General features: G+C 42.7%; 1 protein-coding gene across 3 annotated transcripts in view; it reads right to left on the reverse strand.

The window, feature by feature from the left end:
* The window catches only part of LOC137300197 (microtubule-associated protein tau-like), a 179,190-nt gene that overhangs the window by 141,802 nt on the left and 10,991 nt on the right, over positions 1-26,397 (reverse strand). For 2 of the 3 annotated variants that reach the window (XM_067969278.1, XM_067969280.1), the window contains exon 1: positions 10,634-10,731. The exons of the other annotated variant lie outside the window; for it this stretch is intronic. The gene's annotated coding sequence lies outside the window, so the exon portion shown is untranslated. Of the gene's footprint in view, positions 1-10,633; positions 10,732-26,397 lie in introns of those variants that run through there. 3 annotated transcript variants of the gene reach the window in all.

A 26,397-nucleotide genomic window follows, 5' to 3' on the forward strand; every position in this document is an offset into this window, starting at 1 on the left:
CAGAAAGGCAGAGTATTATTTAAATGGTGATAGATTGGGGAATGTTGATGTACAAAGGGACCTGGGTGTCCTTGTACACCAGTCACTGAAAGAGAACATGCAGGTGCAGCAAACAGTTAGGAAGGCAAATGGTATGTTGGCCTTCATTGCAAAAGGATTTGAGTACAGAAGCAAGGATGTCTTACTGCAGTTATAGAGGGCCTTGGTGAGACCACACCTGGAATATTGTGTGCAGTTTTGGTCTCCTTACCTAAGAAAGGATATACTTGCCATAGAGGGATTGCAGCAAAGGTTCACCAGACTGATTCCTGGGATGGCAGGACTGTCATATGAGGAGAGATTAGGCAGGCTAGGCCTGTATTCATTCGAATTTAGAAGAATGAGAGGAGATCTCTTGAAACATATAAAATTCTGACAGGGCTAGACAGACTGGATGCAGGGAGGATGTTTCCCCTGGCTGGGGGGTCCAGGACGAGGGGTCACAGCCTCAGGATACGGGGTGGGACATTTAGGACTGAGATGAAGAGAAATTTCTTCACTCAGAGGGTGGTGAACCTGTGGAATTCTCTACCACAGAAGGCTGTGGAGGTCAAGTCATTGAATATATTTAAGAAGGAGCTAGATAGATTTCTAGACACAAAAGGCATCAAGGGGTATGTGGAGAGAGCAGGAATATGGTATTGAGATAGAGGATCAGCCATGATCATATTGAATGGCGGAGCAGGCTCGAAGGGCTGAATGGCCTACTCCTGCTCCTATTTTCTATGTTTCGATATAATAATATCCTGTGCGTTTGTGGGTATAACACTCCTGTATATATTATATAATAACACACCAAGTGTTACTGGGTACAACACTCCTGTATATATATCTTCTATGTTTCTATGACTCTCACTGTGGTTTAGTCTCTTAGTCCCTGACTCTCACTGGGGTACAGTTCTACAGACACAGACTCTCACTGGGATAGAGTTCTACAGACACTGACTCTCACTGGGGTACAGTTCTACAGACACTGACTCTCATCGGGATACAGTTCTATACACACTGACTCTCACTGGGGTACAGTTCTACACATATTGACTCTCAGTGGGGTACAGCATTAAAGACACTGACTCTCACTGGGGTACTGTTCTACAGACACTGACTCTCACTGGGGTACTGTTCTACAGACACTGACTCTCACTGGGGTACTGTTCTACAGGCACTGACTCTCACTGGGGTACAGTTCTACAGACACTGACTCTCACTGGGGTACTGTTCTACAGACACTGACTCTCACTGGGATACAGTTCTACAGACACTGACTCTCACTGGGGTACTGTTCTACAGACACTGACTCTCACTGGGGTACAGTTCTACAGACACTGGCTCTCACTGGGGTACAGTTCTACAGACACTGACTCTCACAGGGGTACAGTTCTACAGGCACTGACTCTCACTGGGGTACAGTTCTACAGACACTGACTCTCACTGGGGTACAGTTCTACAGACACTGACTCTCACTGGGGTACAGTTTAACAGACACTGACTCTCACTGGGGTACAGTTCTACAGACACTGACTCTCACTGGGGTACAGTTCTACAGGCACTGACTCTCACTGGGGTACAGTTTAACAGACACTGACTCTCACTGGGGTACAGTTCTACAGACACTGACTCTCACTGGGGTACAGTTCTACAGACACTGACTCTCACTGGGGTACAGTTCTACAGGCACTGACTCTCACTGGGGTACAGTTCTACAGACACTGACTCTCACTGGGGTACAGTTCTACAGACACTGACTCTCACTGGGGTACAGTTCTACAGACACTGACTCTCACTGGGGTACAGTTTAACAGACACTGACTCTCACTGGGGCAGCAATGGAAAGGAGAACCAAGGGGCACAAAGGATTGGGGGAGAAAGATAGGACTCAGCACGTAATATTACAGTGTTATGTGGGATCAGACTAAGAGCGAGTACAAGAAAGTCTAAGACGCGTTTGCTGTGCATGTGTGTAAACCCACAAAGCGTGATAAACAAGGTTGGTGAGCTACAGGTGCAAATATCCACATGGGAATATGATGTTGTGGCGATAACGGAGACCTGACTGGACTTGGTTCTAGGGAATGAGACGGGCCAAGTGAGCAAGTGTCAGTGGGGGAGCATTTAGGGAGTAGCGATCATAGTATCATAAGGTTTAGAATAACTATGGAAAAGGACATGGACCACTCTAAAGTAAAAATACTCAATTGGCTGAGGGCCAATTTCAGTGGGTTGAGAACGGATCTGGCCCGGGTAAATTGGAATCAAAGATTGTCAGGCAAAACTGTAATTGAACAGTGGGCGACCTTTAAAAAGGAGATGATTCGGGTACAGTCTAGGCATGAGGCAGAAAGGCAGAGCAACGAAAGCCAGAGCTCCCTAAATGACAAAAGAGACAGTGAGTAAGATGAAACAGAAAAAAGGGGGCGTATGACAGATGTCAGGTTGATAACACAAGTGAGAACCAGGCAGAATATAGAAAGTTCAGAGGGGAAGCTAAAAAGGAAATACGAGGGGCAAAGATAGAGTATGAGAACAGACTGGCGGCCAACATAAAAGGGAATCCAAAAGTCTTCTACAGTCTTCGACAGACTACAGGCTAGTCAGAGTAGGAATGACAGGATAGCTAGAATGAATATGTGGCTTGAGAGATGGTGCAAGAGGGAGGGATTCAAATTCCTGGGCCATTGGAACCGGTTCTGGGGGAGGTGGGACCAGTACAAATTGGACGGTCTGCATCTGGGCAGGACTGGAACCAATGTCCTTGGGGGAGTGTTTGCTAGTGCTGTTGGGGAGGGTTTAAACTAATGTGGCAGGGGGATGGGAACCGATGCAGGAAGTCAGTGGGAAATAAAGTGGTGACAGAAACAAAAGGCAGTAAGGGAGAGTGTACAGAACATGACCGGACAGATGGTCTGAGAAAGCAGGGCAAAGACCAAGGGAAGTCTAGATTAAACTGCATTTATTTCAATGCAAGAAGTCTGATGGGCAAGGCAGATGAACTCAGGGCATGGATGGGTACATGGGACTGGGATGTTATAGCTATTACTGAAACATGGCTAAGGGAGGGGCAGGACTGGCAGCTCAATGTTCCAGGGTACAGATGCTATAGGAAAGATAGAGCAGGAGGTAAGAGAGGAGAGGGAGTTGCGTTCTTGATTAGGGAGAACATCACGGCAGTAGTGAGAGGGGATATATCCGAGGGTTCGCCCACTGAGTCTATATGGGTAGAACTGAAAAATAAGAAGGGAGAGATCACTTTGATAGGATTGTACTACAGACCCCCAAATAGTCAACGGGAAATTGAGGAGCAAATATGTAAGGAGATTACAGACAGCTGCAAGAAAAATAGGGTGGTAATAGTAGGGGACTTTAACTTTCCCGACATTGACTGGGACAGCCATAGCATTAGGGGCTTGGATGGAGAGAAATTTGTTGAGTGTATTCAGGAGGAATTTCTCATTCAGTATGTGGATGGCCCGACTAGAGAGGGGGCAAAACTTGACCTCCTCTTGGGAAATAAGGAAGGGCAGGTGACAGAAGTGTTAGTGAGGGATCACTTTGGGACCAGTGATCATAATTCCATTAGTTTTAAGATAGCTATGGAGAAGGATAGGTCTGGCCCAAAAGTTAAAATTCTAAATTGGGGAAAGGCCAATTTTGATGGTATTAGATAGGAACTTTCAGAAGTTGATTGGGAGAGTCTGTTGGCAGGCAAAGGGACGTCTGGTAAGTGGGAGGCTTTCAAAAGTGTGTGAACCAGGGTTCAGGGTAAGCATATTCCTTATAAAGTGAAGAGCAAGGCTGGTAGAAGTAGGGAACCTTGGATGACTCGGGAGATTGAGGCCCTAGTCAAAAAGAAGGAGGCATATGACATGCATAGGCAGCTGGGATCAAGTGGATCCCTTGAAGAGTATAGAGATTGCCGGAGTAGAGTTAAGAGAGAAATCAGGAGGGCAAAAAGGGGACATGAGATTGCTTTGGCAGATAAGGCAAAGGAGAATCCAAAGAGCTTCTACAAATACATAAAGGGCAAAAGAGTAACTAGGGAGAGAGTAGGGCCTCTTAAGGATCAACAAGGTCATCTATGTGCGGAACCACAAGAGATGGGTGAGATCCTGAATGAATATTTCACATCGGTATTTACGGTTGAGAAAGGCATGGATGTTAGGGAACTTGGGGAAATAAATAGTGATGTCTTGAGGAGTGTACATATTACAGAGAGGGAGGTGCTGGAAGTCTTAACGCGCATCAAGGTAGATAAATCTCCGGGACCTGATGAAATGTAACCCAGGACGTTATGGGAGGTTAGGGAGGAAATTGCGGGTCCCCTAGCAGAGATATTTGAATCATCGACAGCTACAGGTGAGGTGCCTGAAGATTGGAGGGTAGCAAATGTTGTGCCTTTGTTTAAGAAGGGCGGCAGGGAAAAGCCTGGGAACTACAGACCGGTGAGCCTGACATCTGTAGTGGGTAAGTTGTTAGAGGGTATTCTGAGGGACAGGATCTACAGGCATTTGGAGAGGCAGGGACTAATTAGGAACAGTCAGCATGGTTTTGTGAGAGGAAAATCATGTCTCACAAATTTGATTGAGTTTTTTGAAGGGGTAACCAAGAAGATAGATGAGGGCTGTGCAGTAGACGTGGTCTACATGGACTTCAGCAAAGCCTTTGACAAGGTACCGCATGGTAGGTTGTTACATAAGGTTAAATCTCATGGGATCCAAGGTGAGGTAGCCAATTGGATACAAAATTGGCTTGACGACAGAAGACAGAGGGTGGTTGTCGAGGGTTGTTTTTCAAACTGGATGCCTGTGTCCAGCGGTGTGCCTCAGGGATCGGTGCTGGGTCCGCTGTTATTTGTTATTTATATTAATGATTTGGATGAGAATTTAGGAGGCATGGTTAGTAAGTTTGCAGATGACACCAAGATTGGTGGCATTGTGGACAGTGAAGAAGGTTATCTAGGATTGCAACGGGATCTTGATAAATTGGGCCAGTGGGCCGATGAATGGCAGATGGAGTTTAATTTAGATAAATGTGAGGTGATGCATTTTGGTAGATCGAATCGGGCCAGGATCTACTCCGTTAATGGTAGGGCGTTGGGGAGAGTTATAGAACAAGAGATCTAGGAGTACAGGTTCATAGCTCCTTGAAAGTGGAGACACAGGTGGATAGGGTGGTGAAGAAGGCATTCGGCATGCTTGGTTTCATTGGTCAGAACATTGAATGCAGGAGTTGGGATGTCTTGTTGAAGTTGTACAGGGCATTGGTGAGGCCACACTTGGAGTACTGTGTACAGTTCTGGTCACCCTATTATAGAAAGGATATTATTAAACTAGAAAGAGTGCAGAAAAGATTTACTAGGATGCTACCGGGACTTGATGGTTTGACTTATAGGGAGAGGTTGGACAGACTGGGACTTTTTTCCCTGGAGAGTAGGAGGTTAAGGGGTGATCTTATAGAAGTCTATAAAATAATGAGGGGCATAGAAAAGGTAGATAGTCAAAATCTTTTCCCAAAGGTAGGGGAGTCTATAACGAGGGGGCATAGATTTAAGGTGAGGGGAGAGATACAAAAGGGTCCAGAGGGGCAATTTTTTCACTCAAAGGGTGGTGAGTGTCTGGAGCGAGCTGCCAGAGGCAGTAGTAGAGGCGGGTACAATTTTGTCTTTTAAAAAGCATTTGGACAGTTACATGGGTAAGATGGGTATAGAGGGATATGGGCCAAGTGCAGGCAATTGGGACTAGCTTAGTGGTATAAACTGGGCGACATGGACATGTTGGGCCGAAGGGCCTGTTTCCATGTTGTAACTTCTATGATTCTATGATTCTATGTAATCAGTAAATGGGTAGTAAGAGGAGGGGTGGGGCCGATTAGGGACCATAAAGGAGATCTACTCATGGAGGCAGAGGGCATTGGCCGAGGCACTAAATGAGTACTTTGCATCTGTCTTTACCAAGGAAGAAGATGCTGCCAGAGTGTCAGTAAAGGAAGATCTAGTCGAGATACTGGATGAGCTTAAAATTGATAAAGAGGAGGTACTAGAAAGTCTCGCTGTACTTAAAGTAAATAAGACACCCGGTCCAGATGGGATGCATCCTAGGTTGCTGAGGGAAGTAAGGGTGGAAATTGCGGAGGTACTGGCCATAATCTTCCAATCATCTTTAGATCCGGGGGTGGTGCAGGAGGACTGGAGAATTGCAAATGTTGCACCTTGTTCAAAAAAGGGTGTAAGGATAAACCCAGCAACTATAGGCCAGTCAGTTTAACCTCAGCGGTGGGGAAACTTTTAGAATCGATAATCCGGGACAGAATTAACAGTCACTTGGACGAGTGTAGATTGATTAGAGAAAGCCAGCACGGATTTTTAAAGGCAAATCGTGTTTAAATAACTGATAGAGTTTTTTGATGAGGTAACAGAGAGGATAGATGAGGGCAATGCAGTTGATGTGATGTATATGGACTTTCAAAAGGCGTTTGATAAAATGCTGCATGGTAGGCTTATCATCAAGATTGCGGCCCATGGAATTAAGTTGCAACATAGATACAGAATTGGCTAAGGGACAGGAAACAGAGTAGTGATGAATGGTTGTTTTTGGACTGGAGGGATGTGTGCAGTGGTGTTCCCCAGGGGTGAGTGCTGGGACCACTGCTTTTCTTGATATATATTAATGACTTGGGTGTACAGGGCACAATTTCAAAATATGCGGATGACACAAAACTTGGAAGGGAAGTAAACAGTGAGGAGGATAGTGATAGACTTGAAGAGGACATAGACAGGCTGGTGGAATGGGCAGACACGTGGCAGATGAAATTTAACGCAGAAAAATGCGACGTGATACATTTCTGTAGGAAGAAAGAGGAGAGGCAATATAAACTCGAGGGCACAATCCTAAAAAGGGTACAGGAACAGGGAGATCTGGGGGTATATGTGCACAAATCGTTGAAGGTGGCAGGGCAGGTTGAGAAAGTGGTTAAAAAAGCATACGGGATCCTGGGCTTTATAAATAGAGGCATAGAGTACAAAAGTATGGAAGTCATGATGAAACTTTATAAAACACTGGTTTGGCCACAACTGGAGTATTGTGTCCAGTTCTGGGCACCGCACTTTGGGAAAGATGTGAAGGCCTTAGAGAGGGTGCAAAAGAGATTTACTAGAATGGTTCCAGGGATGAGGGACTTTAGTTATGTGGATAGATTGGAGAAGCTGGGGTTGTTCTCCTTGGAACAGAGTCGGTTGCGAGGAGATTTGATAGAGGTATTTAAAATCATGAAGGGTCTAGATGGAGTAGATAGAGAGAAACTGTTCCCATTGGTGGAAGGGTCAAGAACCAGAGGACATAGATTTAAGGTGATTGGCAAAAGAACCAAAGGTGACATGAGGAAAAACGTTTTTACACAGCGAGTGTTTAGGATCTGGAATGCACTGCCCGAGGGGGTGGTGGAGGCAGATTCAATCATGGCCTTCAAAAGGGAACTGGATAAATACTTGAAAGGAAAAAACTTGCAGGTCTACGGGGATAGGGCGGGGGAGTGGGGCTAGCTGGATTGCTCTTACATGGAGCATGCGCGGACTCGATGGGCCGAATGGCCTCCTTCCGTGCTGTAACCTTTCTATGATTCTAGTTCAACAGACACAGACTCTCACTGACGTACAGTTCTGCACACTCTGACTCTCAGTGGGGTACAACATTAAACACACTGACTCTCACTGCAGAACAGTTCCACAAACAATGACTTTCAGTGGGGTACAGTCACACAGACACCGACTCTCAGAGGGGTACAGTTTTACACACACTGACTGTCACTGGGCTACAGTTTTACACACACTGACTGTCACTGGGATACAGTTCCACAAGCACTGTCTCTCACTGAGGTATAGTTCGTCAGACTCTCAGTGACGTACAGTATTACAGACACTGACTCTCTCCGGGATACTGTTCCTCAGGCACTGACTCTCAATGGGTTACAATTCCTCCAACACTGACTCTCACTGGGATACAGTATTACAGACACTGACTCTCACTGGGGTACAGTTCCACACACACTGACTCTGACTGGGGTACAGTTCCACACACGCTGACTCTAAGTGGGGTACAGTTCTACATACACCGATTCTTTCTGGGGTACATTATTACACACACTGACTCTCAGTGCGGTACAGTATTACAGGTACTGACTCTCCCTGAGATACCGTTGTACACACACTGACTCTTATTGGGATACAGTTCCACTCACACTGACTCTCACTGGGGTACAGTTCCACACACACTGACTCTCACTGGGGTACAGTTCCACACACACTGACTCTCACTGGGGTACTGTTCGACAGACACTGACTGACATTGGGGTACAGTATTATACACACTGACTCTCACTGGGGTAGAGTATTAGACACACTGACTCTCACTGGGGTACAGTACATAAGAACATAAGAAATAGGAGCAGGAGTAGGCCAATCGGCCCCTCGAGCCTGCTCCGCCATTTAATAAGATCATGGCTGATCTGATCCGAACCTCAAATTTAAAGAACACAAGAAGTAGGAGCAGGACCCGGCCACTCAGCCCCTGGGCCCTCTCCGCCACCCACAGGGCCTTGACCGATCCGAACTCAGCTTCATGTCCAATTTCCTGCCCGCTCCCCGTAACCCCTAATTCCCTTTACTTCTAGGAAACTGTCTATTTCTGTTTTAAATTTATTTAATGATGTAGCTTCCACAGCTTCTTGGGGCAGCAAATTCCACAGACCTACTACCCTCTGAGTGAAGAAGTTTCTCCTCATCTCAGTTTTGAAAGAGCAGCCCCTTATTCTAAGATTATGCCCCCTGGTTCTAGTTTCACCCATCTTTGGGAACATCCTCACCGCATCCACCTGATCAAGCCCCTTCACAATCTTATATGTTTCAATAAGATCGCCTCTCATTCTTCTGAACTCCAATGAGTAGAGTCCCAATCTACTCAACCTCTCCTCATATGTCCACCCCCTCATCCCCGGGATTAACCGAGTGAACCTTCTTTGTACTGCCTCGAGAGCAAGTATGTCTTTTCTTAAGTATGGAGACCAAAACTGTATGCAGTATTCCAGGTGCGGTCTCACCAATACCTTATATAACTGCAGCAATACCTCCCTATACCACACACACTGACTCTCACCGGGGTACAGTTCTACAGGCACTGACTCTCACTGGGGTACAGTTCCACAGACACTGACTCTCACTGGGGTACAGTTCTACAGGCACTGACTCTCACTGGGGTACAGTTCCACAGACACTGACTCCCACTGGGGTACAGTTCTACAGGCACTGACTCTCACTGGGGTACAGTTCTACAGGCACTGACTCTCACTGGGGTACAGTTCCACAGACACTGACTCCCACTGGGGTACAGTTCCACACACACTGACTCTCACCGGGGTACAGTTCTACAGGCACTGACTCTCACTGGGGTACAGTTCCACAGACACTGACTCCCACTGGGGTACAGTTCTACAGGCACTGACTCTCACTGGGGTACAGTTCCACAGACACTGACTCTCACTGGGGTACAGTTCTACAGGCACTGACTCTCACTGGGGTACAGTTCTACAGACACTGACTCTCACTGGGGTACAGTTCCACAGACACTGACTCTCACTGGGGTACAGTTCTACACACACTGACTCTCACTGGGGTACAGTTCTACAGACACTGACTCTCACTGGGGTACAGTTCCACAGACACCGACTCTCACTGGGGTACAGTTCCCCGAACGCTGACTCTCACTGGGGTACAGTTCCACAGATACTGACTCTCACTGGGGTACAGTTCCACAGACACTGACTCTCACTGGGGTACAGTTCCACAGACACCGACTCTCACTGGGGTACAGTTCCCCGAACGCTGACTCTCACTGGGGTACAGTTCCACAGACACTGACTCTCACTGGGGTACAGTTCCACAGATACTGACTCTCACTGGGGTACAGTTCCACAGACACTGACTCTCACTGGGGTACAGTTCCCCGAACGCTGACTCACTGGGGCGCTCTGTTCTGCGAGTGGAGCTCACTCTCTGGGTTCTCACCCTAGCGGCATTCTCCATGTGGAAGGCCGGGTACTTGCCCCTGGTGCTCGCCGCTCTGAGACAAATCTCGTCCTTGTCCAATCTCCACACAAACCATTGCCTCCCCGCAGGTATCAATGGACTGCGATCAAAGGCTGGAACGCTTTGCCCAGGGGGTGCCCCGGCAAATTCCAGTTAACTGAGTGCAGGGGGAGGCTGGTCGCACCCCTTCAGTAACAGTCTCAGATGCACAGCCCTTTTCTGCACTGGTTTGAAGTGCTCAATCTCTCATGCTGCCATGCTGCGGCTTCTCCCACACTGATTGATGATGCAGTTTCCAGCGAGCTACAAATTAGAGGCAGCTTTATGGCATGGGCTGGCACACACTTGGACTGTGCGAGTAATTTCACGGAGAATCCAGACCGAGGATCCTTTCTTTCCACCAGTCTGGGCTGGTGCCGTCCGCTCGAAGAGTGCTGCCACACCGGACAACTCAGTCCTGCTTTCCTTTTAAAAAATGTTTTAAATGACGATGTGCCCCAGATTGTATCACATTCTACTCACCCTGCACGATAAGGCTCAGCCTCGGAGAAGAACCTGAATCATTGTGGGAAGCAAGCTGTGAGGAGGAGGAGAGCAGGCCGTGGCTGGAAGTGTGTGAGACGCCGACAGACCAGGGGGTGTGTTCAGTGTCAGAGCCAGGCCGAGCATTAGATAAGTGTCTATTATGGGCAGGGTTAGATTACAGGGAAACGGGCAGGAGCTGCAGTCGGGTTAGATTACAGGAACAGAGCTGACAGGAGTCTGACGTCTTGTGCTAATTAATGCAGCAAGCGGAGGGACAGGCTAATGCTCAGCTTCCCAAATAAAAATAGAGAAATAAAATACGTAAATCCTGCAGCTCAGTGCCTCAGCCTGCCTACAGCTCGAATCAAGCATTCAGAGATACAGGGGGGCAGGTCCGAGCACAGGGTCCACTCTGACACCCGACAATCGTTCAGCTGGATGGTTCTGGAAGCTCTTGGATAAATGAGCTCCAGGAGGGAGGTGGTGCTACTGCTTTGTTTAACATGTTGAGCACAGTTAGGCTGGAGGACCCTTCAGACTGGGTCCTGTCCCAGCTGGGAAGGAACTCATCTCCTTCAGATAGGGCCACACTACTGACAGATAACCGCAGGCGTTACCCATCCACCATGGGTTATGTTCAGGGGTCAAATATTCGCAGGCCACGATCCGGGAAGTTAAACCGGAATCAGGCCCACCCGTGCCCTGCTGGGGTTTGCTGGGTCAGTGCCAAGGTCCCTCACGAGCCTGGGGCCTGAGGGTCACTGCGCCAATGCAGGAGACGTGTTGCCGGAATCACCCACCCCAGCACCCTGACTGGTGCCGCCTTCAGTCCCGGGTATTGGGGATAATACTGAAAACTTTGGGGAAACAAAGTGGCTCATCTTTGTGGCCCAGGCTGATTGCCAGCTGCAGGCAGGCACGGCTTGTCTGAATCAAATCAACACCGATCTTACCCTGTGTCCTATATGGGCCAGTCTAGCCTCTCCTCACTTCACAGGGCTGACATTCCAAGTGGTGAGCTGAGACTCAACCCCTTCAAAGGCCAAGCAGGATTTCTCAAATCAGGTTGGTATATCACACAAGCGGCACTTACTCACCAATAACCTGCTCACCGATGCTCAGTTTGGGTTCCGCCAGGACCACTCGGCTCCAGACCTCATTACAGCCTTGGTCCAAACATGGACAAAAGAGCTGAATTCCAGGGGTGAGGTGAGAATGACTGCCCTTGACATCAAGGCAGCATTTGACCAAGTGTGGCACCAAGGAGCCCTAGTAAAATTGAAGTAAATGGGAATCAGGGGGAAAACTCTCCAGTGGCTGGAGTCATACCTAGCACAAAGGAAGATGGTAGTGATTGTTGGAGGCCAATCATCTCAGCCCCAGTACATTGCTGCAGGAGTTCCTCAGGGCAGTGTCCCAGGCCCAACGATCTTTAGCTGCTTCATCAATGACCTTCACTCCATCATAAGGTCATTGATGATTGCACAGTGTTCAATTCCATTCGCAACCCCTCGAATAATGAAGCAGTCTGTGCCTGCATGCAGCAAGGCCTGGACAACATCCAGGCAAGGCTGATAAGTGCCAAGTAACATTCGCGCCAGACAAGTGCCAGGCAATGACCATCTCCAACAAAAGAGAATCTAACCATCTCCCCATGACATTCAACGGCATTACCATCGCTGAATCCCCCACCATCAACATCCTGGGGGTCACCATTGACCAGAAACATAACTGGACCAGCCATATAAATACTGTGGCTACAAGAGCAGGTCAGAGGCTGGGTATTCTGCGGCGAGTGACTCACCTCCTGACTCCCCAAAGCCTTTCCACCATCTACAAGGCACAAGTCAGGAGTGTGATGGAATACTCTCCACTTGCCTGGATGAGTGCAGCTCCAACAACACTCAAGAAGCTCGACACCATCCAGGACAAAGCAGCCGCTTGATTGGCACCCCATCCACCACCCTAAACATTCACTCCCTCCACCACCGGTGCACTGTGGCTGCAGTGTGTACCATCCACAGGATGCACTGCAGCAACTCGCCAAGGCTTCTTCGACAGCACCTCCCAAACCCGCGACCTCTACCACCTAGAAGGACAAGGGCAGCAGGCACATGGGATAAACTACGCCTGCACGCTCCCCTCCAAGTCACACACCATCCCGCCTTGGACTGCAGCTGTTCAAGAAGGCGGCTCACCACCACCTTCTCAAGGGCAATTAGAGATGGGCAATAAATGCTGGCATTGCCAGCGACACCCACATCCCATGAACGAATAAAAAAAAACACACCCGGGTCCTGGTCTGATATCGAACCTTTCAGCGGGATCCAGCATTAGATGATTGCAATATATACAGGAGTGTTATACCCAGTAACACACGGTGTGTTATTATATAATATATACAGGAGTGTTATACCCAGTAACACACGGTGTGTTATTATATAATATATACAGGAGTGTTATACCCAGTAACACACGGTGTGTTATTATATAATATATACAGGAGTGTTATACCCAGTAACACACGGTGTGTTAGTATATAATATATACAGGAGTGTTATACCCAGTAACACACGGTGTGTTATTATATAATATATACAGGAGTGTTATACCCAGTAACACACGGTGTGTTATTATATAATATATACAGGAGTGTTATACCCAGTAACACACGGTGTGTTATTATGTAATATATATACAGGAGTGTTATACCCAGTAACGCACGGTGTGTAATTATATAATATATACAGGAGTGTTATACCCAGTAACGCACGGTGTGTTATTATATAATATATACAGGAGTGTTATACCCAGTAACGCACGGTGTGTTATTATATAATATATACAGGAGTGTTATACCCAGTAACGCACGGTGTGTTATTATATAATATATATACAGGAGTGTTATACCCAGTAACACACGGTGTGTTATTATATAATATATATACAGGAGTGTTATACCCAGTAACACAAGGTGTGTTATTATATAATATATACAGGAGTGTTATACCCAGTAACACATGGTGTGTAATTATATAATATATACAGGAGTGTTATACCCAGTAACACATGGTGTGTAATTATATAATATATACAGGAGTGTTATACCCAGTAACACATGGTGTGTAATTATATAATATATACAGGAGTGTTATACCCAGTAACACATGGTGTGTTATTATATAATATATACAGGAGTGTTATACCCAGTAACACATGGTGTGTAATTATATAATATATACAGGAGTGTTATACCCAGTAACACACGGTGTGTTATTATATAATATATACAGGAGTGTTATACCCAGTAACACACGGTGTGTTATTATATAATATATACAGGAGTGTTATACCCAGTAACACACGGTGTGTTATTATATAATATATACAGGAGTGTTATACCCAGTAACACACGGTGTGTTAGTATATAATATATACAGGAGTGTTATACCCAGTAACACACGGTGTGTTATTATATAATATATACAGGAGTGTTATACCCAGTAACACACGGTGTGTTATTATATAATATATACAGGAGTGTTATACCCAGTAACACACGGTGTGTTATTATGTAATATATATACAGGAGTGTTATACCCAGTAACGCACGGTGTGTAATTATATAATATATACAGGAGTGTTATACCCAGTAACGCACGGTGTGTTATTATATAATATATACAGGAGTGTTATACCCAGTAACGCACGGTGTGTTATTATATAATATATACAGGAGTGTTATACCCAGTAACGCACGGTGTGTTATTATATAATATATATACAGGAGTGTTATACCCAGTAACACACGGTGTGTTATTATATAATATATATACAGGAGTGTTATACCCAGTAACACAAGGTGTGTTATTATATAATATATACAGGAGTGTTATACCCAGTAACACATGGTGTGTAATTATATAATATATACAGGAGTGTTATACCCAGTAACACATGGTGTGTAATTATATAATATATACAGGAGTGTTATACCCAGTAACACATGGTGTGTAATTATATAATATATACAGGAGTGTTATACCCAGTAACACATGGTGTGTTATTATATAATATATACAGGAGTGTTATACCCAGTAACACATGGTGTGTAATTATATAATATATACAGGAGTGTTATACCCAGTAACACATGGTGTGTTATTATATAATATATACAGGAGTGTTATACCCAGTAACACATGGTGTGTAATTATATAATATATACAGGAGTGTTATACCCAGTAACACACGGTGTGTTATTATATAATATATACAGGAGTGTTATACCCAGTAACACACGGTGTGTTATTATATAATATATACAGGAGTGTTATACCCAGTAACACACGGTGTGTTATTATATAATATATACAGGAGTGTTATACCCAGTAACACACGGTGTGTTATTATATAATATATACAGGAGTGTTATACCCAGTAACACACGGTGTGTTATTATGTAATATATATACAGGAGTGTTATACCCAGTAACACATGGTGTGTTATTATATAATATATACAGGAGTGTTATACCCAGTAACACATGGTGTGTAATTATATAATATATACAGGAGTGTTATACCCAGTAACATATGGTGTGTAATTATATAATATATACAGGAGTGTTATACCCAGTAACACACGGTGTGTTATTATATAATATATACAGGAGTGTTATACCCAGTAACGCACGGTGTGTTATTATATAATATATACAGGAGTGTTATACCCAGTAACGCACGGTGTGTTATTATATAATATATACAGGAGTGTTATACCCAGTAACGCACGGTGTGTTATTATATAATATATACAGGAGTGTTATACCCAGTAACGCACGGTGTGTTATTATATAATATATATACAGGAGTGTTATACCCAGTAACACACGGTGTGTTATTATATAATATATATACAGGAGTGTTATACCCAGTAACACAAGGTGTGTTATTATATAATATATACAGGAGTGTTATACCCAGTAACACATGGTGTGTAATTATATAATATATACAGGAGTGTTATACCCAGTAACACATGGTGTGTAATTATATAATATATACAGGAGTGTTATACCCAGTAACACATGGTGTGTAATTATATAATATATACAGGAGTGTTATACCCAGTAACACATGGTGTGTTATTATATAATATATACAGGAGTGTTATACCCAGTAACACATGGTGTGTAATTATATAATATATACAGGAGTGTTATACCCAGTAACACACGGTGTGTTATTATATAATATATACAGGAGTGTTATACCCAGTAACACACAATGTGTTTTATATAATATAAACAGGAGTGTTATTCCCAGTAACACACGGTGTGTTATTATATAATATATATACAGGAGCTTTATACCCAGTCACACAAGGTGAGTTATTATATAATTTATATACAGGAGCGTTATACCCAGTAACACACGGTGTGTTATTATATAATATATGCAGGAGTGTTATACCCAGTAACACAAGATGTGTTATTATATTATACGTACAGGAGTGTGATACCCAGTAACACAAGGTGTGTTATTATATAATATATATACAGGAGCGTAATACCCAGTAACACACAGTGAGTTATCATATAATATATATACAGGAGTGTTATACCCAGTAACACACGGCGTGTTATTATATAATATATACAGGAGTGTTATACCCAGTAACACACGGTGTGTTATTATATAATATATAGAGGAGTGTTATACCCAGTAACACACGGTGTGTAATTATATAATATATACGGAGTGTGATACCCAGTATCATATGGAGTGTTATTCTATAATAAGTGCAGGAGCGTTATCCCCAGTAACACAAGGTGTGTTATTATATAATATATATACAGGAGCGTAATACCCAGTAACACACAGTGAGTTATCATATAATATATATACAGGAGCATTATACCCAGTAACACAGAGTTTGTTATGATATAATATATACAGGAGTGTTATACCTAGTTACACACGATGTGTTATTATATAATATGTGTGCAGGAGTGTTATACCCAGTAACACAAGGTGTGTTATTATATAATATATAGAGGAGTGTTATACCCAGTAACACACAGTGTGTAATTATATAATATATACGGAGTGTTATACCCAGTATCATATGGAGTGTTATTATATAATAAGTGCAGGAGCGTTATCCCCAGTAACACACGGTGTGTTATTATATAATATATACAGGAGTGTTATACCCAGTAACACATGGTGTGTTATTATATAATATATACAGGAGTGTTATACCCAGTAACACACGGTGTGTTATTATATAATATATACAGGAGTGTTATACCCAGTAACACACGGTGTGTTATTATATAATATGTACAGGAGTGTTATACCCAGTAACACACGGTGTGTAATTATATAATATGTACAGGAGTGTTATACCCAGTAACACACGGTGTGTTATTATATAATATATGTACAGGAGTGTTATACCCAGTAACACACGGTGTGTTATTATATAATATATATACAGGAGTGTTATACCCAGTAACACATGGTGTGTTATTATATAATATATACAGGAGTGTTATACCCAGTAACACATGGTGTGTTATTATATAATATATATGCAGGAGCGTTATGCCCAGTAACATACGGTGAGTTATAATATAATATATATACAGGAGGGTTATACCCAGTAACACACGGTGTGTTATTATATAATATATATACAGGAGCATTATACCCAGTAACATACGGTGAGTTATTATATAATATATACACAGGAGCGTCATACACAGTAACACAGAGTTTGTTATTATATAATATATATATAGGAGCGTAATACACGGTAACACATGGTGAGTTATTACATAATCTATATGCAGTAGCGTTATGCCCAGTAACACACGGTGCATTATTATCTGATATATATACAGAAGGGTCATACCAAGTAACACACGGTGTGTTATTATTTAATATATATACAGGAGCGTTATACCCAGTAACACACGGTGTGTTATTATATAATATATACAGGAGTGTTATACCCAGTAACACACGGTGTGTTATTATATAATATATACAGGAGTGTTATTCCCAGTAACACAAGGTGTGTTATTATATAATATATATACAGGAGCGTAATACCCAGTAACACACAGTGAGTTATCATATAATATATATACAGGAGTGTTATACCCAGTAACACACAATGTGTTTTATATAATATAAACAGGAGTGTTATTCCCAGTAACACACGGTGTGTTATTATATAATATATATACAGGAGCTTTATACCCAGTCACACAAGGTGAGTTATTATATAATTTATATACAGGAGCGTTATACCCAGTAACACACGGTGTGTTATTATATAATATATGCAGGAGTGTTATACCCAGTAACACAAGATGTGTTATTATATTATACGTACAGGAGTGTGATACCCAGTAACACAAGGTGTGTTATTATATAATATATATACAGGAGCGTAATACCCAGTAACACACAGTGAGTTATCATATAATATATATACAGGAGTGTTATACCCAGTAACACACGGCGTGTTATTATATAATATATACAGGAGTGTTATACCCAGTAACACACGGTGTGTTATTATATAATATACATACAGGAGTGTTATACCCAGTAACACACGGTGTGTTATTATATAATATATAGAGGAGTGTTATACCCAGTAACACACGGTGTGTAATTATATAATATATACGGAGTGTGATACCCAGTATCATATGGAGTGTTATTCTATAATAAGTGCAGGAGCGTTATCCCCAGTAACACACAGTGAGTTATTATTTAACATATACACAGGAGCGTAATACACAGTAACACACGGTGAGTTATTAAAAAATATATATACAGGAGCATTATACCCAGTAACACAGAGTTTGTTATGATATAATATATACAGGAGTGTTATACCTAGTTACACACGATGTGTTATTATATAATATGTGTGCAGGAGTGTTATACCCAGTAACACAAGGTGTGTTATTATATAATATATAGAGGAGTGTTATACCCAGTAACACACAGTGTGTAATTATATAATATATACGGAGTGTTATACCCAGTATCATATGGAGTGTTATTATATAATAAGTGCAGGAGCGTTATCCCCAGTAACACACGGTGTGTTATTATATAATATATACGGAGTGTTATACCCAGTAACACACGGTGTGATATTATATAATATATACGGAGTGTTATACCCAGTAACACACGGTGTGATATTATATAATATATACAGGAGTGTTATACCCAGTAACACAAGGTGTGTTATTATATAATATATATACAGGAGGCTTATACCCAGTAACAGGTGGTGTGTTATTATATAATATATATGCACGAGCGTTATCCCTAGTAACACAGTGTGTAATTATACAATATATTTATACAGGAGTGTTATTCTCAGTAACACACGGTGTGTTATTATATGATATATACATGAGCGTTATACTCAGTAACACACGGTGTGTTATTATATAATATATACAGGAGTGTTATACCTGGTAACACACGGTGTGTTATTATATAATATATATGCAGGAGCGTTATACCCAGTTACACATGTGTATTACTATATAATATATGCAGGCGTGTTATACCCAGTAACACACGGTGTGTAATTATATAATATATATACACGAGCATTATAACCACTAACACATGGTGTGTTATTATATAGTATATACAGGAGCGTTATGCCCAGTAACACACGATGTGTTATTATATAATATATATACAGGAGCGTTATACCCACTAACACACGGTGTGTTATTATATAATATATATACAGGAGCGTTATACCCACTAACACCACTTAATATAAGGTATTGGTGAGACCGCACCTGGAATACTGCATACAGTTTTGGTGTCCATACTTAAGAAAAGACATACTTGCTCTCGAGGCAGTACAAAGAAGGTTCACTCGGTTAATCCCGGGGATGAGGGGGTGGACATATGAGGAGAGGTTGAGTAGATTGGGACTCTACTCATCGGAGTTCAGAAGAATGAGAGGCGATCTTATTGAAACATATAAGATTGTGAAGGGGCTTGATCGGGTGGATGCGGTAAGGATGTTCCCAAGGATGGGTGAAACTAGAACCAGGGGGCATAATCTTAGAATAAGGGGCTGCTCTTTCAAAACTGAGATGAGGAGAAACTTCTTCACTCAGAGGGTAGTCGGTCTGTGGAATTTGCTGCCCCAGGAAGCTGTGGAAGCTACATCATTAAATGAATTTAAAACAGAAATAGACAGTTTCCTAGAAGTAAAGGGAATTAGGGGTTACGGGGAGCGGGCAGGAAATTGGACATGAATTTAGATTTGAGGTTAGGATCAGATCAGCCATGATCTTATTGAATGGCGGAGCAGGCTTGAGGGGCCGATTGGCCTACTCCTGCTCCTATTTCTTATGTTCTTATGTTCTTATAACACATGGTGTGTTATTATATAATATATACAGGAGCGTTATACCCAGTAACACACTGTGTGTAATTATATAATATATGTACAGGAGTGTTATACTCAGTAACACACGGTGAGTTATTATTTAATATATACACAGAAGCGTAACACATGGTGAGTTATTATATAATATATATACAGGAGTGTTATACCCAGTAACACATGGTGAGTTATCATATGATATATATAGGAGTGTTATACCCAGTAACACACAGTGTGTTATTATTTAATATATACACAGAAGCGTTATACCCAGTAACACACTGTGTGTAATTATGTAATATATAGAGGAGTATTATACCCAGTAACACACGGTGTGTTATTATATAATATATATTCAGGAGCGTTATACACAGTAACACATATTGTGTTATAATATAATACATGCAGGAGTGTTATACCCAGTAACACACGGTCTGTTGTTATATAATATATATACAGGAGTGTTATACCCAGTAACACATATTGTGTTATAATATAATATATACAGGAGTGTTATACCCAGTAACACACGGTGAGTTATTATATAATGTATATACAGGAGCGTCATACCCAGTAACACAGAGTTTGTTATTGTATATTATTTATATAAGAGCGTTATACCGAGTAACACACGGAGAGTTATTATATAATATACACAGGAGTGTTTTACCATGTAACACACGTTGTGTAATTATATAATATATATACAGGAGTGTTATGCACAATAACACACATTGTGTTATTATATAATGTGTACAGGAGTGTTATACCCAGTTACACACGATGTGTAATTATTTTCTATATATATATGTATACAGGAGCGTTATACCCACTAACACACGGTGTGTTATTATATAATATATATACAGGAGTGTTATACGCAGTAACACATGGTGTGTTATTATATAATATATACAGGTGTCTTATACCCAGTAGCACACGGTGTGTAATTATATATTATGTATACAGGAGTGTTATACCCACTAACACGTGGTGTGTTATTATATAATATATATACAGGCGCGTTATACCCAGTAACACACAATGTGTTATTATATAATATATACAGGAGCGTAATACCCAGTAACACACGGTGTGTAATTATGTAATATATATGCTGGATTGTTATACCCAGTAACACACGGTGAGTTATTATATAATATATATACAGGAGTGTTATACCCAGTAACACACAATGTGTTATTATATAATATATACAGGAGCGTAATACCCAGTAACACACGGTGTGTAATTATGTAATATATATGCAGGAGTGTTATACCCAGTAACACACGGTGTGTTATTATATAATATATACAGGAGCGTTATACCCAGTAACACACGGTGTGTTATTATATAATATATATACAGGAGCGTTATACCCACAAACGCACAGGATGTTATTATATGGAAACATAGAAAATAATCGCAGGAGTAGGCCATTCAGCCCTTCGAGCCTGCTCCGCCATTCAATATGATCATGGCTGATCCTCTATCTCAACACCATATTCCCGCGCTCTCCCCATACCCCTTGATGCCTTTTGTGTCTAGAAATCTATCTAGCTCCTTCTTAAATATATTCAGTGACTTGACCTCCACAGCCTTCTGTGGTAGAGAATTCCACAGGTTCACCACCCTCTGAGTGAAGAAATTTCTCCTCATTTCAGTCCTAAATGTCCTACCCCGTATCCTGAGACTGTGACCCCTCGTTCTGGACCCCCCCCCAGCCAGGGGAAACATCCTCCCTGCATCCAGTCTGTCTAACCCAGTCAGAATTTTATATGTTTCAATGTGATCCCTTCTCATTCTTCTAAACTCAAGTGAATACAGGCCTAGTCGACCCAATCTCTCCTCATACGACAGTCCTGCCATCCCAGGAATCAGTCTGGTGAACCTTCGCTGCACTCCCTCTATGGCAAGTATATCCTTTCTTAGGTAAGGAGACCAAAACTGCACACAATACTCCAGGTGTGGTCTCACCAAGGCCCTGTATAACTGCAGTAAGACATCCTTGCTCCTGTACTCAAATCCTCTTGCAATGAAGGCCAACATACCATTTGCCTTCCTAACTGCTTGCTGCACCTGCATGTTTGCTTTCAGTGACTGGTGTACAAGAACACCCAGGTCCCTTTGTACATCAACATTTCCCAATCTATCACCATTTAAATAATACTCTGCCTTTCTGTTTTTCTTTCTGAATTGGATAACTTCACATTTATCCACATTATACTGCATCTGCCATGTATTTGCCCACTCACTCAACTTGTCTAAATCGCCTTGAAGCCTCTTTGCATCCTCCTCACAACTCACGATCCCACCTAGTTTTGTGTCGTCAGCAAACTTGGAAATATTACATTTAGTTCCCTCATCCAAATCATTGATATATATTGTGAATAGCTGGGGCCCAAGCACTGATCCCTGCGGTACCCCACTAGTCACTGCCTGCCACCCCGAAAAAGACCCATTTATTCCTACTCTCTGTTTCCTGTCTGTTAACCAATTTTCAATCCATGCCAGTATATTACCACCAATCCCATGGGCTTTAATTTTGCACACTAACCTCTTGTGTGGGATTTTATCAACAGCCTTCTGAAAATCCAAATAAACCACATTCACTGGTTCTCCCTTATCTATTCTACCAGTTACAGCCTCAAAAAACTCCAGTATGTTTGTCAAACATGATTTCCCTTTCATAAATCCATGTTGACTTTGTCTAATCCTGTTGATATTTTCTAAGTGTCCTGTTATCACATCCTTTATAATAGACTCTAAGCATTTTCCCTCCTACTGATGTTAGGCTAACCGGTCTGCAGTTCCCTATTTTCTCTCTCCCTCCTTTTTTAAATAGTGGGGTTACATTTGCCACCCTCCAATCTGCAGGAACTGTTCCATAATCTATCGAATTTTGGAAGATGACAACTAATGCATCCACTATTTCCATGGCTACCTCTTTTAGTATTCTGGGATGCAGATTATCAGGCCCCGGGGATTTATCGGCTTTCAGTCCCATTAATTTCTCCAGCACTATTTTTGTACTAATTTCCTTTAATTCCTCCTTCTCACTAGTCCCTTGGTTCCCTAGTATTTCTGGGAAATTATTTGTGTCCTCTTCCGTGAAGACAGAACCAAAGTATTTGTTTAATTGCTCTGCCATTTCCCTGTTCCCCATTAAAAATTCTCCCATTTCTGACTGTAAGGGACCTACATTTGTCTTCACTAATCTTTTTCTTTTTACATGAAGAAACTTTTACAGTCCACTTTTATGTTCCTTGCAAGTTTACTCTCATACTCTATTTTTCCCCTCTTAATCAACCCCTTGGTCCTTTTTTGCTGAATTCTAAACTGCTCCCAATCCTCAGGCTTGCTACTTTTTCTGGCAACTTTATATGACTCCTCTTTGGATCTAATACTATCCTTAATTTCTTTTATTAGCCATGGTTGGGCCGCATTTCCTTTTGAGTTTTTGTGCCAGAAAGGAATGTATAACTGTTGCAATTCATGCATTCATTCCTTAAATGTTAGCCATTGCCTATCCACCGTCATGCCTTTTAATGAAGCTCCCCAATCTATCAGAGCCAACTCACTCCTCATACCTTCGTAGTTTCCTTTGTTTAGATTTAGGACCCTAGTTTCGGGTTGGACTACTTCACTTTCCATCTTAACGAAGAATTCAATCATGTTATGGTCACTCTTCCCTAAAGGACCCCGCACAATAAGGTTATTAATTAGCCCCTTCTCATTGCACAATACCCAATCTATACTATATAATTAATACAGGAGCATCATACCTGATAACGCACAGTGCGTTATTTTTAAATATATACAGGAGTGTTGTATTCAGTGATGCACGGCGTGTTATTATATAATATATATACAGGAGCGTTATAACCATTAACACACGGTGTATTGTATAATATATACAGGAGTGTTATGCCCAGTAATGCACGGGGTGTTATTGTATAATACATATTCAGGAGCGTTATACCCAGTAAAACACGATTGGCTCTAAATTGGGCCGTGTAGCGCCTGTTGTTTTGGCGCAACACGGTCTCTCTGACATCCAAGATGGTGTCTTGGATGCGCATGCACGTTTCCTGCGTGATGTGTGCTGGACATGATCTTGGTATAGGAGTTTGCGCAGGCGCAGATAACAAACGCTGGAGTCATGTAAAGTCGGGGGAAAATGGCCTCAATCAGTGTACAACGCTAATTTAAAGTGATAGACACCATTTTGGGACTTAACGCTCAACTCAACACACAGTCTTAACCCCGACCATCTGAACGTGTCTTAGAGTGCCTGGAGGACCCCCCACCAGTGCTATTTAAAGGGACCATGCAGGATTTACAGGTTAGTGGCTGGATTATTGCTTCTGGCAGCCGAGACATTTGTAACTGTTTTTGGAGGTATCCTAGACTTCAATACTGGGACGCGGGGACATAGCCTAACATTTAGAGCCAGGACGTGCAGGAGTGAAGTTAGGAAATGCTTCTACACACAAAGGGTGGGAGACGTTTGGAACACTCTTCTGCAGACGGCAGTTGATGCGAGCTCACTTGTGAATGTTAAATCTGAGATTGATCGATTTCTGTGAACCAAGGGTATTAAGGGTATTGGGGCTAAGGTGGGTATATGGAGTTAGGTCACAGGTCCACCATGATCTCACTGAATGGTGGAACAGGCTCGAGGGGCTAAATGCCACTGCCACTTGCTGCCTCCTGATATGCGCCACCTTCTCCTGCAAGAAAGCGGGACGTGTGTCTGGGTGATGAACCTGTCATGGTTGAATAGCTAGTGTGTGTGGCCTGTGAGTTGTGGGTGGGCGGCTTGAAACAGTGGTAATGTGTAAGGGTGAGAGGAAGCATCTGATTATAAAAGCTGAGTACTGATGGAAAGAGTTTATTGGTATGTGGGTGATGGGGGTGTAGTGCCTGGTGCAGTTGGTAGGAGACGCCACTTGACAGTTAACCTCTCACCTTGCCCACTCATGTCAAAGCATTGAACTTCTTCCTGCACTGCATCCATGTTCATGGTGTTGTGCTCCTGGCATTGACTTCGTCCCCCGCTGCCTCCCACTGCCTTTTGGATATATTTCTGGAGGCCTCTTCCTCCCTCCACTGCGGATATAGGATGTCCCTCCTTCTGTCCACCTCTTGCACCAAGGTCTCTAGTGCATCAGCAGAGAACCTTGGTACACGCACTCTCACAGGCCTGGTACCAACTCAGATCGGCAGGTTGGTGAGGTCTGGTGTGCAGATTGGAGGATGTGAGATTTAGTAGTGTGCAACCTTTATTCAATGTTTTAACATAACTCATCAGTGTATAAACATAGGGATGGGACCTGCATTTGTGTTTTACATGTGCAATGTCTGATCTCTGTTCAGACTCCGTGCAGACAGTAGACTGTTATTTTCAGCAAATAAGAGGTACCAGCTACCTTTAAGAGATTTCTAAAAAAAATCCTCCCTTTAAGCGATTGCGCTCCCCTGGTGGTGCAAATTGTGAATTGCATCGATTCCAGTGCAAGTCCTGGAATGGAACGCTGATTGCAGAAGAGTCCTCCTGCAGGCCGAAAATTGCGTCCTGCTTGGGCAGGGGTCAATGGGGTGATAGCACATCAGGCTAACCACGCACTAAAACCGCCCTTTTCCAATTTTTTCCATAGAAACATAGAAAAGATATAGCACAGGAGGGGACCATTCAGCCCATCATGTCCGTGCTGGCTCGAAGAACAACCAGGTGCCCATTCTAATCCCACCTTCCAGCACCCGGTCCGTAGCCCTGCAGCTTACAGCACTTTAGGTGCAGGTCCAGCTTTTTAAAAGAGTTGAGGGTCCCTGCCTCTACCACCAATTCAGGCAGCGAATTCTATACACCCACCATCCTCTGGGTAAAAAAGTTTTTCCTCATGTCCTCTCTAATCCTTCCGCCAATCAGCTTAAATCTATGTCTTCTAGTTCTTGAACTCTCCGCTCGGGGAAACAGGTACTTCCTGTCTACTCTATCTGGGCCCCTCGTAGTTTTGTACACCTCAATCAAGGCACCCCTCAGCCTCCTCTGCTCCAAGGAAAACAACCCCAGCCTATCCAATCTCTCCTTGTAGCTGCAATTTTCAAGCCCTGGCAACATTCTTGTAAATCTTCTCTGCACTCTCTCCAGAGCAATTACGTCCTTCCTGTAATGTGGTGACCAGAACTGCACACAATACTCCAGCTGTGGCCTTACCAGCGTTTTATACAGTCCCATCATTACATCCCTGCTTTTGTATTCTATACCTCGGCTAATAATGGAGAGCATTCCGTATGCCTT

The sequence above is a fragment of the Heptranchias perlo genome, chromosome 30, assembly GCF_035084215.1.
Source record: "Heptranchias perlo isolate sHepPer1 chromosome 30, sHepPer1.hap1, whole genome shotgun sequence".
In the NCBI taxonomy this organism is placed as follows: domain Eukaryota; kingdom Metazoa; phylum Chordata; class Chondrichthyes; order Hexanchiformes; family Hexanchidae; genus Heptranchias; species Heptranchias perlo.